The following is a 14,193-nucleotide window of genomic DNA, read 5'->3' on the forward strand; positions in this document are numbered from 1 at the left end:
AAGTAGCGTATAGTGAAGATTGCCTGTATTTTGTCTGGTGAATAACTTGTAGTAATACATTAATAGCATCAAATATTTCCTTGTAACATTACCTTCTATTATAGAAGATAAAATTAGCACAATAATTTAACTATTAAGTCACAAATTTTCCTGATCAAAGTAACATTTGGATGCAAGATATGTTTCATGATGTTCGTACACTAGATGCAACCTGCAGTAATTTTCATGCCTTTCAACCAAATTCTGTCATTTCATAAACAAATTAAGTTAGGATTTCTTGCACACATTATACATGAGACTGATAAATACTGGTCTGTGTTAAAATAATTTTAATCAGTCAAATAAACAAGCTCATGTTAATATAATAATTTAATAAAGCACATGATACAGTGTATAAAATATAAAACAGTTATGAGCATTCAGTGTATAATGCAGGTTTACAATACAAAACAACCAAAATTTAAAATTATTACAAAGTGTGTGTGAGGTTGTAATCAAAGCAAACTTGCCTGATATACAGAAACATTTGAAAGTTTAAATGTTCTTTTTTTAAAGGAAATTACACGAGTTAAATGTTGTTTTTGTGCAGAACTTTGCAAACAAAAAAAAAGTTGAATTTGAAGCCAACAAAGGCCAAGCTAATAACGTGAAATTTGTAGCATCTGATCGAAAAATGTGAGAAAACCTTCAGACAAATATGAGCATAATATTCATATAGATAAGTCTTACAGTTTTTGTACACATTTTTTATTGTCAGTAAGTTAGCAAAACATTTACTTGCTCTAAGCCTGATCCAACAAACCTACCTATAATAGTTAGGCTTGAAAGGCCCTGCTTTGTTCAACCCCATGTATTTAGCTTGTTCATCTGTCAGTTCAGTAAGATGAGCATCAAAACAGGGAAGATGAAGACTGGCAACATACTCGTCTGTTAAAATATGAGTGACTTTCACCACTTCTCATAAAACTACACATATAACAGAAACACCAAGTGTATATAAAAACAAATGACCAGAGACTTAGTTCATTGGACAAAGTGCTGATACCATCACATTTTATTCCAGGAAAAGAAAAAAAAAACAGGAACATTTTGACACAGAATATTATTATCTGGCTGAAGATAAATAAAGATAAGCATTACTCTTGTCACAGACCTGCATTATCTGGCTAAAAAAATATGAAGATAACCCTTACTCTTGTCACAGACCTGCATTATCTGGCTAAAAAGAAATAAAGATAAGCATTACTCTTGTCACAGACCTGTATTATCTGGCTAAAGAGACAGTTAAAGGTAAGTATTATCCTTGTCACAGACCTGTATTATCTGGCTAAAGAGACAGTTAAAGGTAGGTATTATCCTTGTCACAGACCTGTATTATCTGGCTAAAGAGACAGTTAAAGGTAAGTATTATCCTTGTCACAGACCTGTATTATCTGGCTAAAGAGACAGTTAAAGGTAAGTATTATCCTTGTCACAGACCTGTATTATCTGGCTAAAGAGACAGTTAAAGGTAAGTATTATCCTTGTCACAGACCTGTGTTATCTGGCTAAAGAGAAATAAAGATAAGCATTACTCTTGTCACAGACCTGTATTATCTGGCTAAAGACACAGTTAAAGGTAAGTGTTATCCTTGTCACAGACCTGTACTATCTGGCTAAAGACACAGTTAAAGGTAAGTGTTATCCTTGTCACCGACCTGTGTTATCTGGCTAAAGAGACAGTTAAAGGTAAGTATTATCCGTGTCACAGACCTGTGTTATCTGGCTGAAGAGACAGTTAAAGGTAAGTATTATCCTTGTCACAGACCTGTGTTATCTGGCTGAAGAGACAGTTAAAGGTAAGTATTATCCTTGTCACAGACCTGTATTATCTGGCTAAAGAGACAGTTAAAGGTAAGTATTATCCTTGTCACAGACCTGTATTATCTGGCTAAAGAGACAGTTAAAGGTAAGTATTATCCTTGTCACCGACCTGTGTTATCTGGCTAAAGAGACAGTTGAAGGTAAGTATTATCTGTGTCACAGACCTGTGTTATCTGGCTGAAGAGACAGTTAAAGGTAAGTATTATCCTTGTCACAGATCTGTATTATCTGGCTAAAGAGAAATAAAGATAAGCCTTACTCTTGTCACAGACCTGTATTATCTGGCTAAAGACACAGTTAAAGGTAAGTATTATCCTTGTCACAGACCTGTATTATCTGGCTAAAGAGACAGTTAAAGGTAAGCATTACTCTTGTCACAGACCTGTGTTATCTGGCTAAAGAGAAATAAAGATAAGCATTACTCTTGTCACAGACCTGTATTATCTGGCTAAAGACACAGTTAAAGGTAAGTATTATCCTTGTCACAGACCAGTGTTATCTGGCTAAAGAGAAATAAAGATAAGCATTACTCTTGTAACAGATCAGTATTATCTGGCTAAAGAGACATAAAGATAAGCATTACTTTTGTAACAGATCAGTATTATCTGGCTAAAGAGAAATAAAGATAAGCATTACTCTTGTTACAGATCTGTATTATCTGGCTAAAGAGAAATAAAGATAAGCATTACTCTTGTCACAGACCTGTATTATCTGGCTAAAGAGACAGTTAAAGGTAAGTATTATCCTTGTCACAGATCTGTATTATCTGGCTAAAGAGAAATAAAGATAAGCATTACTCTTGTCACAGACCTGTATTATCTGGCTAAAGAGAAATAAAGATAAGCATTACTTTTGTAACAGATCAGTATTATCTGGCTAAAGAGAAATAAAGATAAGCATTACTCTTGTTACAGATCAGTATTATCTGGCTAAAGAGAAATAAAGATAAGCATTACTCTTGTTACAGATCTGTATTATCTGGCTAAAGAGAAATAAAGATAAGCATTACTCTTGTCACAAACCTGTATTATCTGGCTAAAGAGACAGTTAAAGGTAAGTATTATCCTTGTCACAGATCTGTATTATCTGGCTAAAGAGAAATAAAGATAAGCATTACTCTTGTCACAGACCTGTATTATCTGGCTAAAGAGACAGTTAAAGGTAAGTATTATCCTTGTCACAGACCTGTGTTATCTGGCTAAAGAGAAATAAAGATAAGCATTACTCTTGTCACAGACCTGCATTATCTGGCTAAAAAGAAATGAAGATAAGCCTTACTCTTGTCACAGACCTGTATTATTTGGCTAAAGAGAAATAAAGATAAGCATTACTCTTGTCACAGACCTGTATTATCTGGCTAAAGAGACAGTTAAAGGTAAGTATTATCCTTGTCACAGACCTGTGTTATCTGGCTAAAGAGAAATAAAGATAAGTATTATCCTTGTCACAGACCTGTATTATCTGGCTAAAGAGACAGTTAAAGGTAAGTATTATCCTTGTCACAGAGCTGTATTATCTGGCTGAAGAGAAATAAAGATAAGCCTTACTCTTGTCACAGATCTATATTATCTGGCTAAAGAGACAGTTAAAGGTAAGTATTATCCTTGTCACAGACGTGTATTATCTGGCTAAAGAGACAGTTAAAGGTAAGTATTATCCTTGTCACAGAGCTGTATTATCTGGCTGAAGAGAAATAAAGATAAGCCTTACTCTTGTCACAGACCTGTATTATCTGGCTAAAGAGACAGTTAAAGGTAAGTATTATCCTTGTCACAGACCTGTGTTATCTGGCTAAAGAGACAGTTAAAGGTAAGTATTATCCTTGTCACAGACCTGTGTTATCTGGCTAAAGAGACAGTTAAAGGTAAGTATTATCCTTGTCACAGACCTGTATTATCTGGCTAAAGAGACAGTTAAAGGTAAGTATTATCCTTGTCACAGAGCTGTATTATCTGGCTAAAGAGACAGTTAAAGGTAAGTATTATCCTTGTCACAGACCTGTGTTATCTGGCTAAAGAGACAGTTAAAGGTAAGTATTATCCTTGTCACAGACCTGTATTATCTGGCTAAAGAGACAGTTAAAGGTAAGTATTATCCTTGTCACAGAGCTGTATTATCTGGCTAAAGAGAAATAAAGATAAGCATTACTCTTGTCACAGATCTATATTATCTGGCTACAGAGAAATAAAGATAAGCCTTACTCTTGTCACAGATCTGTATTATCTGGCTACAGAGAAATAAAGATAAGCCTTACTCTTGTCACAGATCTGTATTATCTGGCTAAAGAGAAATAAAGATAAGCATTACTCTTGTCACAGACCTGTATTATCTGGCTACAGAGAAATAAAGATAAGCCTTACTCTTGTCACAGATCTATATTATCTGGCTACAGAGAAATAAAGATAAGCCTTACTCTTGTCACAGAGCTGTATTATCTGGCTGAAGAGAAATAAAGATAAGCCTTACTCTTGTCACAGATCTATATTATCTGGCTAAAGAGACAGTTAAAGGTAAGTATTATCCTTGTCACAGACCTGTATTATCTGGCTAAAGAGACAGTTAAAGGTAAGTATTATCCTTGTCACAGAGCTGTATTATCTGGCTGAAGAGAAATAAAGATAAGCCTTACTCTTGTCACAGACCTGTATTATCTGGCTAAAGAGACAGTTAAAGGTAAGTATTATCCTTGTCACAGACCTGTGTTATCTGGCTAAAGAGACAGTTAAAGGTAAGTATTATCCTTGTCACAGACCTGTGTTATCTGGCTAAAGAGACAGTTAAAGGTAAGTATTATCCTTGTCACAGACCTGTATTATCTGGCTAAAGAGACAGTTAAAGGTAAGTATTATCCTTGTCACAGAGCTGTATTATCTGGCTGAAGAGAAATAAAGATAAGCCTTACTCTTGTCACAGATCTATATTATCTGGCTAAAGAGAAATAAAGATAAGCATTACTCTTGTCACAGATCTATATTATCTGGCTACAGAGAAATAAAGATAAGCCTTACTCTTGTCACAGATCTGTATTATCTGGCTACAGAGAAATAAAGATAAGCCTTACTCTTGTCACAGATCTGTATTATCTGGCTAAAGAGAAATAAAGATAAGCATTACTCTTGTCACAGACCTGTATTATCTGGCTACAGAGAAATAAAGATAAGCATTACTCTTGTCACAGATCTATATTATCTGGCTACAGAGAAATAAAGATAAGCCTTACTCTTGTCACAGATCTGTATTATCTGGCTACAGAGAAATAAAGATAAGCCTTACTCTTGTCACAGATCTGTATTATCTGGCTAAAGAGAAATAAAGATAAGCATTACTCTTGTCACAGACCTGTATTATCTGGCTACAGAGAAATAAAGATAAGCCTTACTCTTGTCACAGATCTATATTATCTGGCTACAGAGAAATAAAGATAAGCCTTACTCTTGTCACAGATCTGTATTATCTGGCTAAAGAGAAATAAAGATAAGCATTACTCTTGTCACAGACCTGTATTATCTGGCTAAAGAGACAGTTAAAGGTAAGTATTATCCTTGTCACAGATCTGTATTATCTGGCTAAAGAGAAATAAAGATAAGCATTACTCTTGTCACAGACCTGTATTATCTGGCTAAAGAGACAGTTAAAGGTAAGTATTATCCTTGTCACAGACCTGTGTTATCTGGCTAAAGAGAAATAAAGATAAGCATTACTCTTGTCACAGACCTGTATTATCTGGCTAAAGAGACAGTTAAAGGTAAGTATTATCCTTGTCACAGACCTGTATTATCTGGCTAAAGAGAAATAAAGATAAGCATTACTCTTGTCACAGACCTGTATTATCTGGCTAAAGAGACAGTTAAAGGTAAGTATTATCCTTGTCACAGACCTGTGTTATCTGGCTAAAGAGAAATAAAGATAAGCATTACTCTTGTCACAGACCTGTATTATCTGGCTAAAGAGACAGTTAAAGGTAAGTATTATCCTTGTCACAGACCTGTATTATCTGGCTGAAGAGACAGTTAAAGGTAAGTATTATCCTTGTCACAGATCTGTATTATCTGGCTAAAGAGAAATAAAGATAAGCATTACTCTTGTCACAGACCTGTATTATCTGGCTAAAGAGACAGTTAAAGGTAAGTATTATCCTTGTCACAGACCTGTGTTATCTGGCTAAAGAGAAATAAAGATAAGCATTACTCTTGTCACAGACCTGTATTATCTGGCTAAAGAGACAGTTAAAGGTAAGTATTATCCTTGTCACAGACCTGTATTATCTGGCTAAAGAGACAGTTAAAGGTAAGTATTATCCTTGTCACAGATCTGTATTATCTGGCTAAAGAGAAATAAAGATAAGCATTACTCTTGTCACAGACCTGTATTATCTGGCTAAAGAGACAGTTAAAGGTAAGTATTATCCTTGTCACAGACCTGTGTTATCTGGCTAAAGAGAAATAAAGATAAGCATTACTCTTGTCACAGACCTGTATTATCTGGCTAAAGAGACAGTTAAAGGTAAGTATTATCCTTGTCACAGACCTGTATTATCTGGCTAAAGAGAAATAAAGATAAGCATTACTCTTGTCACAGACCTGTATTATCTGGCTAAAGAGACAGTTAAAGATAAGCACTACTCTTGTCACAGACCTGTATTATCTGGCTAAAGAGAAATAAAGATAAGCACTACTCTTGTCACAGACCTTTATTATCTGGCTAAAGAGAAATAAAGATAAGCATTACTCTTGTCACAGACCTGTATTATCTGGGTAAAGAGACAGTTAAAGGTAAGTATTATCCTTGTCACAGACCTGTATTATCTGGCTAAAGAGAAATAAAGATAAGCATTACTCTTGTCACAGACCTGTATTATCTGGCTAAAGAGACAGTTAAAGGTAAGTATTATCCTTGTCACAGACCTGTGTTATCTGGCTAAAGAGAAATAAAGATAAGCATTACTCTTGTCACAGACCTGTATTATCTGGCTAAAGAGACAGTTAAAGGTAAGTATTATCCTTGTCACAGACCTGTATTATCTGGCTAAAGAGAAATAAAGATAAGCATTACTCTTGTCACAGACCTGTATTATCTGGCTAAAGAGACAGTTAAAGGTAAGTATTATCCTTGTCACAGACCTGTGTTATCTGGCTAAAGAGAAATAAAGATAAGTATTATCCTTGTCACAGACCTGTATTATCTGGCTAAAGAGACAGTTAAAGGTAAGTATTATCCTTGTCACAGACCTGTATTATCTGGCTAAAGAGAAATAAAGATAAGCATTACTCTTGTCACAGACCTGTATTATCTGGCTAAAGAGACAGTTAAAGATAAGCACTACTCTTGTCACAGACCTTTATATTTCAATACAATGGAGGGAAAAAATACTTGTGTCACAGATCTGTGGTAACTGACTGAAAACCAATTAAGTCCTTACCCATTTTTTTTGGAAGCAAATAAACATCACTTTTGTAGCGACCGTTTGGGGCATTGTACAGTTCAATAAGAGCTAAAGCTTGTGATGCTGCTGTTATGGAAACGACAAAAGATGGGATGCTGGAACAGCTGAGATTAACAAGTCTTCCCTAGAAAAAAATAATTCTAACCTTAATGTTTTGTTCCATTAAGAGAGTACAGGATAGAGTATCGAGATAAAAGTTTGGTAAAATATTAAACTTCTACAACTAATTTGTTTTATTTGTGTAAAACTGTGATGCCAGAAGACATGTCTAGAAATATTAATAGTGACTTATTCCTCTGGAAAGAGAAACTTACAAATTCTTGAAAAATAAAATGTTTTGAGAATCATTCAAATGGTTTGGTTCAGTTTAGACACACATGTAAAGTTGAAGACAGCTCATAAACAGAAATGTTGTTGTTATATTACCTCAGCAATTAAAATAAGCCTTTTTCCATCTGGCCAGATAATGTGATCCACTTGAGACCGAACTTTTTCCCATGTTAAATCGGGAGTTCGTAGACTTTGCTACAAGAAACAGCAAGTTTCACAAATTCAGTATACACACTGTTACGACTAGATTAATACTAAATTTTATATCTGGAAAGAAAACAGGTTTATTACCCATTAATTTTAATTAAAACTAAGGTAAGCATAATTATACTATTTGAGTAAAGAAAGAGTTATATCAGCTGGCAACATTAAGTTGCTTTATGTTTACAGCTTATAAGGCAATACTTACAACATCTATCTCAGTATTGGAGTGACCCATGTTACAGATAATACAGCCATTCTTCATCTTATCCATGTGCTCTCTGGTCACCACATTCTTGTTTCCTAAGTTTTCAAATAGAAAGACCTTAATCTTTCTTGACTTGGTTATTGAAGTTTAGTAAAATAATAATGCTATACAATCTTCTAGTGAAAGAACAAATATACAGTTACTGTTAATATACTACAACTCTCAGTGTAAATAGGATTATAAAGGTGTTGTTGAAGTAAGTTTCATGCACATTTTATATCTTTAGAATTATAGGAAACATACTGGCTTCCTTTATCCCTAACATGAATCATATGTCTGACATCAGACAATACTGTTCTTCAATATATATGTACCAGCTGCTTGATGTACAAATCTCCTCAGTCAAAGCTGCCTTCAATCACAACATTAAGGTCTTGAATTAAACCTACTGCCAAACTGTTTGTACAAAGTTTCATATTTTACATGGAGCTTCCACATAATTATTAGTTTTTTTTAGAAGAAAACATTACACTGCTGGCCAAAATCTTAAGGCCAATGAACATAAAGAAAAAATATGCATTTTGCATTGTTAAACTCAATCACTTATTTGAGTAGAGCTTCGAAAAGATTAAAGTAAGAAAAGGGAAAATAAAAATAAAAAACTTTTTAGCATTTAATATGGAAAATGTGAACACTATGAAATTAGCCTAAATACTAGCTGGTCAAAAGTTTAAAACCATACTGAAACGAAGCGTTAATCAGTAAACATTTAACAAAATTTAGTCATTTGTGTTCAAGCATTAGCGTTGTCAACATCTGCCACTGACATGTTCTGTGTTGCATTGAAAACATGGCAAAGGTTAATATGTTGACAGAGTTTGAACGTGGCAGAATTGTTGAGCTGCAAAAGCAAGGTCTCTCTTTATTTATTCTTAGAGCTAAAATTACTACATTTCACGTCTTCCAGTATTGTTTTACTGCACAAGATTACAACAAAGTAACTACACACCACACTGGTACTGCACAAGATTACAACAAAGTAACTACACACCACACTGGTACTGCACAAGATTACAACAAAGTAACTACACACCACACTGGTAAGGCTTTGTGCAAAGTACCAAACTGTTTATTGAATATTTTGTTATTAGTTGTTTTGTTTTTCCTTTTCAGTTCTCTTATCTAACCTAACAAGTTTCTAATATTTACATTTATAGTAACAGATGAAACGAAACATGTGTACAAAAAATAGTTTTAATGTTAACATGCATGTCTCGATAAAAGTTAACCCTACTTTTTTTATTGGATTGATTTAACCACTTGATCAAAGTTTCAATTACCCCAGTTTGAACATAACAATAAAATACACAAACAATACAACTTCCTATCACCATCATAGTTTGAGAGACTTTCTAACTAAGCTAAATGTTCCTTAAAATAATTCCAAGACTTACCAGATAGATCTGGCATTACATAAAAGTTGGTAAATTAAAAACTTCCTATTCATAATGTTTCCCAGCGGTACATCAGTAAGTTTACAGAGCCCATAGGGTGTAATTTCCCACAGTGGACACAGCAAATAATGCATTGTGGCTTTGCTCTAAAATAACCAGCCATTCTATTGGTTACAAATAATCAAGAATGTGATAGAAAATGTTAGAAAAGAATGTAATTTGTGGTTTGGTTTTATATTTCAGTAGAGAAAGAAATCTATTTATAATAGATGAACAACAATTCTGTAATTTGTGTCAAATTCAGAATATACACAGTAGAAAACAAACAAAGATGGGTAAGTTGGCGAGAAAAATGTCACGTGATATAGGAATAAAAATTAAAAGATTAGTTTGATTAAAGATGAAATTTTAGATAACATATAAATTACATTTTGATGCCATATCTGCTAGCATACATTTATAATGAAGTGTTGAATGTAACTCGATAAAACAGGTTACATAAAGAGACTTATCAGTTTATGAAAGGTTAAAGGTTACAGGAATTTATTCTTAAAAACATTATTAGACACATGGCTGAAGATGACCAAATCATTTTACAACAGGCAAGATACTACTACCATCTATTATCTAATCACAACAGGCAAGATACTACTGCCATCTATTATCTAATCACAACAGGCAAGATACTACTGCCATCTATTATCTAATCACAACAGGCAAGATACTACTACCATCTATTATCTAATCACAACAGGCAAGATACTACTACCATCTATTATCTAATCACAACAGGCAAGATACTACTACCATCTATTATCTAATCACAACAGGCAAGATACTACTGCCATCTATTATCTAATCACAACAGGCAAGATACTACTGCCATCTATTATCTAATCACAACAGGCAAGATACTACTGCCATCTATTATCTAATCACAACAGGCAAGATACTACTACCATCTATTATCTAATCACAACAGGCAAGATACTACTGCCATCTATTATCTAATCACAACAGGCAAGATACTACTGCCATCTATTATCTAATCACAACAGGCAAGATACTACTACCATCTATTATCTAATCACAACAGGCAAGATACTACTACCATCTATTATCTAATCACAACAGGCAAGATACTACTACCATCTATTATCTAATCACAACAGGCAAGATACTACTGCCATCTATTATCTAATCACAACAGGCAAGATACTACTACCATCTATTATCTAATCACTTCAGATATAATACTTTAACCCCTTCACAACAGGTCAAGGATCAAAACCATTAAATTGTGTTTATTAACTTGTATTCAAAGTTTTACTGAACTACTATTTTATGAATTTATGTCAATAAGTTTGGAATCAAATTGTAGGTTATAATTCAACAATTAACATTATGTACGAGTTAATGTTTTAATTTAAAGTTTTGTACAAATTAGGAACTCAAATTAATAGTATTGACAAACTAGAATATAAAATAAGAACCTCGTATATTGCTAAGGTATGGCTTATTTACTGAATCAAACATGTTCAACTCTTTCCATTTTATGAAGAGGTTCCTGATTACTCTCATTAGTGTGTGACACATGAATAACCAGTCAACAGCTCAGAATGTCCCCGGAGTGGTTTTCCCTGCCATTGTAGTGTGTGAAAAGGCTACCACATTCTTTTAAATTAAGATTTCAATGAGGTAGGATGTGTCTTTAGTTTGCTTGAAGTTTCATATTCTAAAAAATCTAAGTACATTTTGGTTACTAAGCTTCAAAAATGTGTTATTTTGCAATTCCATGACATCAGTGTAGTTATTTGTGATTTTTTGGTTATACAATTGTATATTAAAGACCTAAAAATTTTTTATTTGATATCCTTCAGGTCAAAATTTTAAACGGGTTATCAACCTGTGTCCAGCAACAACCAAGTACAAAGATAACTGTTTAGTTTACTTCTTGATTTATCATTACATATTTTAAGAAAAATAAGTTGAATAATTTATTTCTGCATATTAATTATCTATATACATATATAAAATGTATAATAATTGAAAAGTGACTGTATATTACAGGATACTAGTTCATTAAAACACAGCTAAAACAGGGAAGACTAAAGGTCAGTTTTATATTACTGGATACAAAACTAGTGCATGTGCACCTCACCAATGCAAATTAGGTAAATTTTAGCTAGGCATGACTGGAAAGTCAGTATAATAAAAAATAATATATATGTAAATAATATAGTGTTATGAGACTTTGATACTTAAAACTACACATTTTTATTTTTGTGTTATAATATTTAGTTATTCTAGCATGAAAAAGCATAATTTGTATTTCCTAATTTTTTTTATGGTTACAAGGTTGGTCAAATAACAGACCCCACATAGTTAAGAGATTAGAAAATAACAAAATATAAAGTTACTGAAATCAAACATTGTGAGAATATTTAGGAGGTTTTAGAGATCACACAAATAATAGTTGTTTTGTCTTAATCATAACATGAAATCACTTTGCGCTCAGGTTAGTAACGAAACAGACTATTTTCACAAACAAATATTTAGTAAAAATATTTCATTAAAAAACCTGATTTTTTATACACAAAATACTTGTAATCTTTACTAAAACTCAACCAAATTTTGTGAATATACATATGCTGATTAACAGTTATAATACAAATACTTAACATGCACATATGCTGATTAACAGTTATAATACAAATACTTAACATGCACATATGCTGTATCAAAAGTTATAATACAAATACCTAACATGCACATATGCTGTATCAAAAGTTATAATACAAATACTTAACATGCACATATGCTGTAACAACAGTTATAATACAAATACTTAACATGCAGATATATAGATGAATTTGTGTATATTATACCAAGCCAATTGTGAAAGGGTTAATATGCTTTCTTTAATAAATCACCATTTGATAATAATTAATGTCATGTAATAAGAGTTATGTTACTGTTTTTATCACCTAACTTTATATTCCTTCACTGACAAAAAGCAAGCAATTCAAGATTTTATAGTTACATGTAATGTCATTTGGAAAGTGAAATGAAAGAGGACACATGCACATTTCGATCTCTCGGTAAAGAGGGTTTATCATGAAATTATTTTAAAAATTGTAAGCAAAAATACGTGAACAATGAGAGCAACATAAAACTTACCTATTGCTGTTATAAGAATATCAAACAATGAGAGCAACATAAAACTTACCTGTTGCTGTTGTAAGTATATCAAACAATGAGAGCAACATAAAACTTACCTGTTGCTGTTGTAAGTATATCAAACAATGAGAGCAACATAAAACTTACCTGTTGCTGTTATAAGAATATCAAACAATGAGAGCAACATAAAACTTACCTGTTGCTGTTATAAGTATATCAAACAATGAGAGCAACATAAAACTTACCTGTTGCTGTTATAAGAATATCAAACAATGAGAGCAACATAAAACTTACCTGTTGCTGTTATAAGAATATCAAACAATGAGAGCAACATAAAACTTATCTGTTGCTGTTATAAGTATATCAAACAATGAGAGCAACATAAAACGTACCAGTTGCTGTTATAAGAATATCAAACAATGAGAGCAACATAAAACGTACCTGTTGCTGTTATAAGTATATCAAACAATGAGAGCAACATAAAACGTACCTGTTGCTGTTATAAGAATATCAAACAATGAGAGCAACATAAAACTTACCTGTTGCTGTTATAAGAATATCAATGTTTCGAATGACTTCTGAAATTTTCACAACCTTAAACCCGTCCATGCTGGGAGAAATAAGTTTAAATATTACGTTTTCAAATTACTGTACACTGTCTTCTGATTTATATTTAATACAATAAACATCTTTTATCTCTCCATATATCACATCTTCATTTTATTATGTCTTTATAGAAACAATTCATAGTATTTAAACATTACAGTACAATAAAACAAAGTCCAGAACATCACCCTAACATCTCTTATAAAAAAGCACTTTTACTGTAAGAAGTTGTTTCATAAGTTTATTAAAACTGAGAATTTTTCTGTTTAAATAATAAATAACACAACTTTAAAACATTTACTCAATTAAATACATTTTCATTATGGTCAATATTTATGACCACTAAAGTTTAGTCTACAATATAGCATCATCTTCATGAGGGAGTTACAAGACATAATCATGTCTTATTTATTTATATATATTTAGTTAAATAAATCATATGATCTATATTTACAATTTCCACATGAATATTTTAGAGAAGGCCAACCCTACATTTTCACAAATATTCACCAGACCATCATCTATATTTAATAATAGATTATCCTTTTTATATTTAATTATTTCCAAAGATTATCATATATTACTAACCATAATATAATATCTTTTGGTTGAGCTAATATAACAGAACTATCCCACAATACCAAGAACTAATACTCACTTTTCCATTTATTTAAAGAGTATTAGCTTACAAACACATTACTAATCACCAGACAAAACCTAACCCTAACATTTACATCTGTATACTTCTAATATCACAAAACTAAACATCTGTTCTTTCAATTCATTTCTGACATAAAAATTCTCGCATCTTTCCTCTCTTCTACATTTCATCGATTCACTAATATTAATTATCAGCTTAACCTATCGAAACTAGAAAATTTTTGCAACAAAGTTGATTACTTGTATGC

At 32.4% G+C, this 14,193-nt stretch overlaps 1 pseudogene across 1 annotated transcript in view; it reads right to left on the bottom strand.

Annotated features, from left to right (window-relative positions):
- Positions 1–802: 802 nt before the first annotated feature.
- The window catches only part of LOC143256405 (adenosylhomocysteinase-like 1), a 48,734-nt pseudogene continuing 35,343 nt past the window's right edge, over positions 803–14,193 (bottom strand). Inside the window, exons 11-15 of the transcript XR_013031339.1 lie at positions 13,219–13,289; positions 8,046–8,140; positions 7,733–7,831; positions 7,283–7,430; positions 803–927 (exon numbers count right to left, since the gene is read on the bottom strand). The product of XR_013031339.1 is annotated as an adenosylhomocysteinase-like 1 (transcript). The remainder of the gene's footprint in view (positions 928–7,282; positions 7,431–7,732; positions 7,832–8,045; positions 8,141–13,218; positions 13,290–14,193) is intronic.

Source organism: Tachypleus tridentatus, chromosome 7 (assembly GCF_004210375.1).
Source record: "Tachypleus tridentatus isolate NWPU-2018 chromosome 7, ASM421037v1, whole genome shotgun sequence".
NCBI classification, from domain to species: domain Eukaryota; kingdom Metazoa; phylum Arthropoda; class Merostomata; order Xiphosura; family Limulidae; genus Tachypleus; species Tachypleus tridentatus.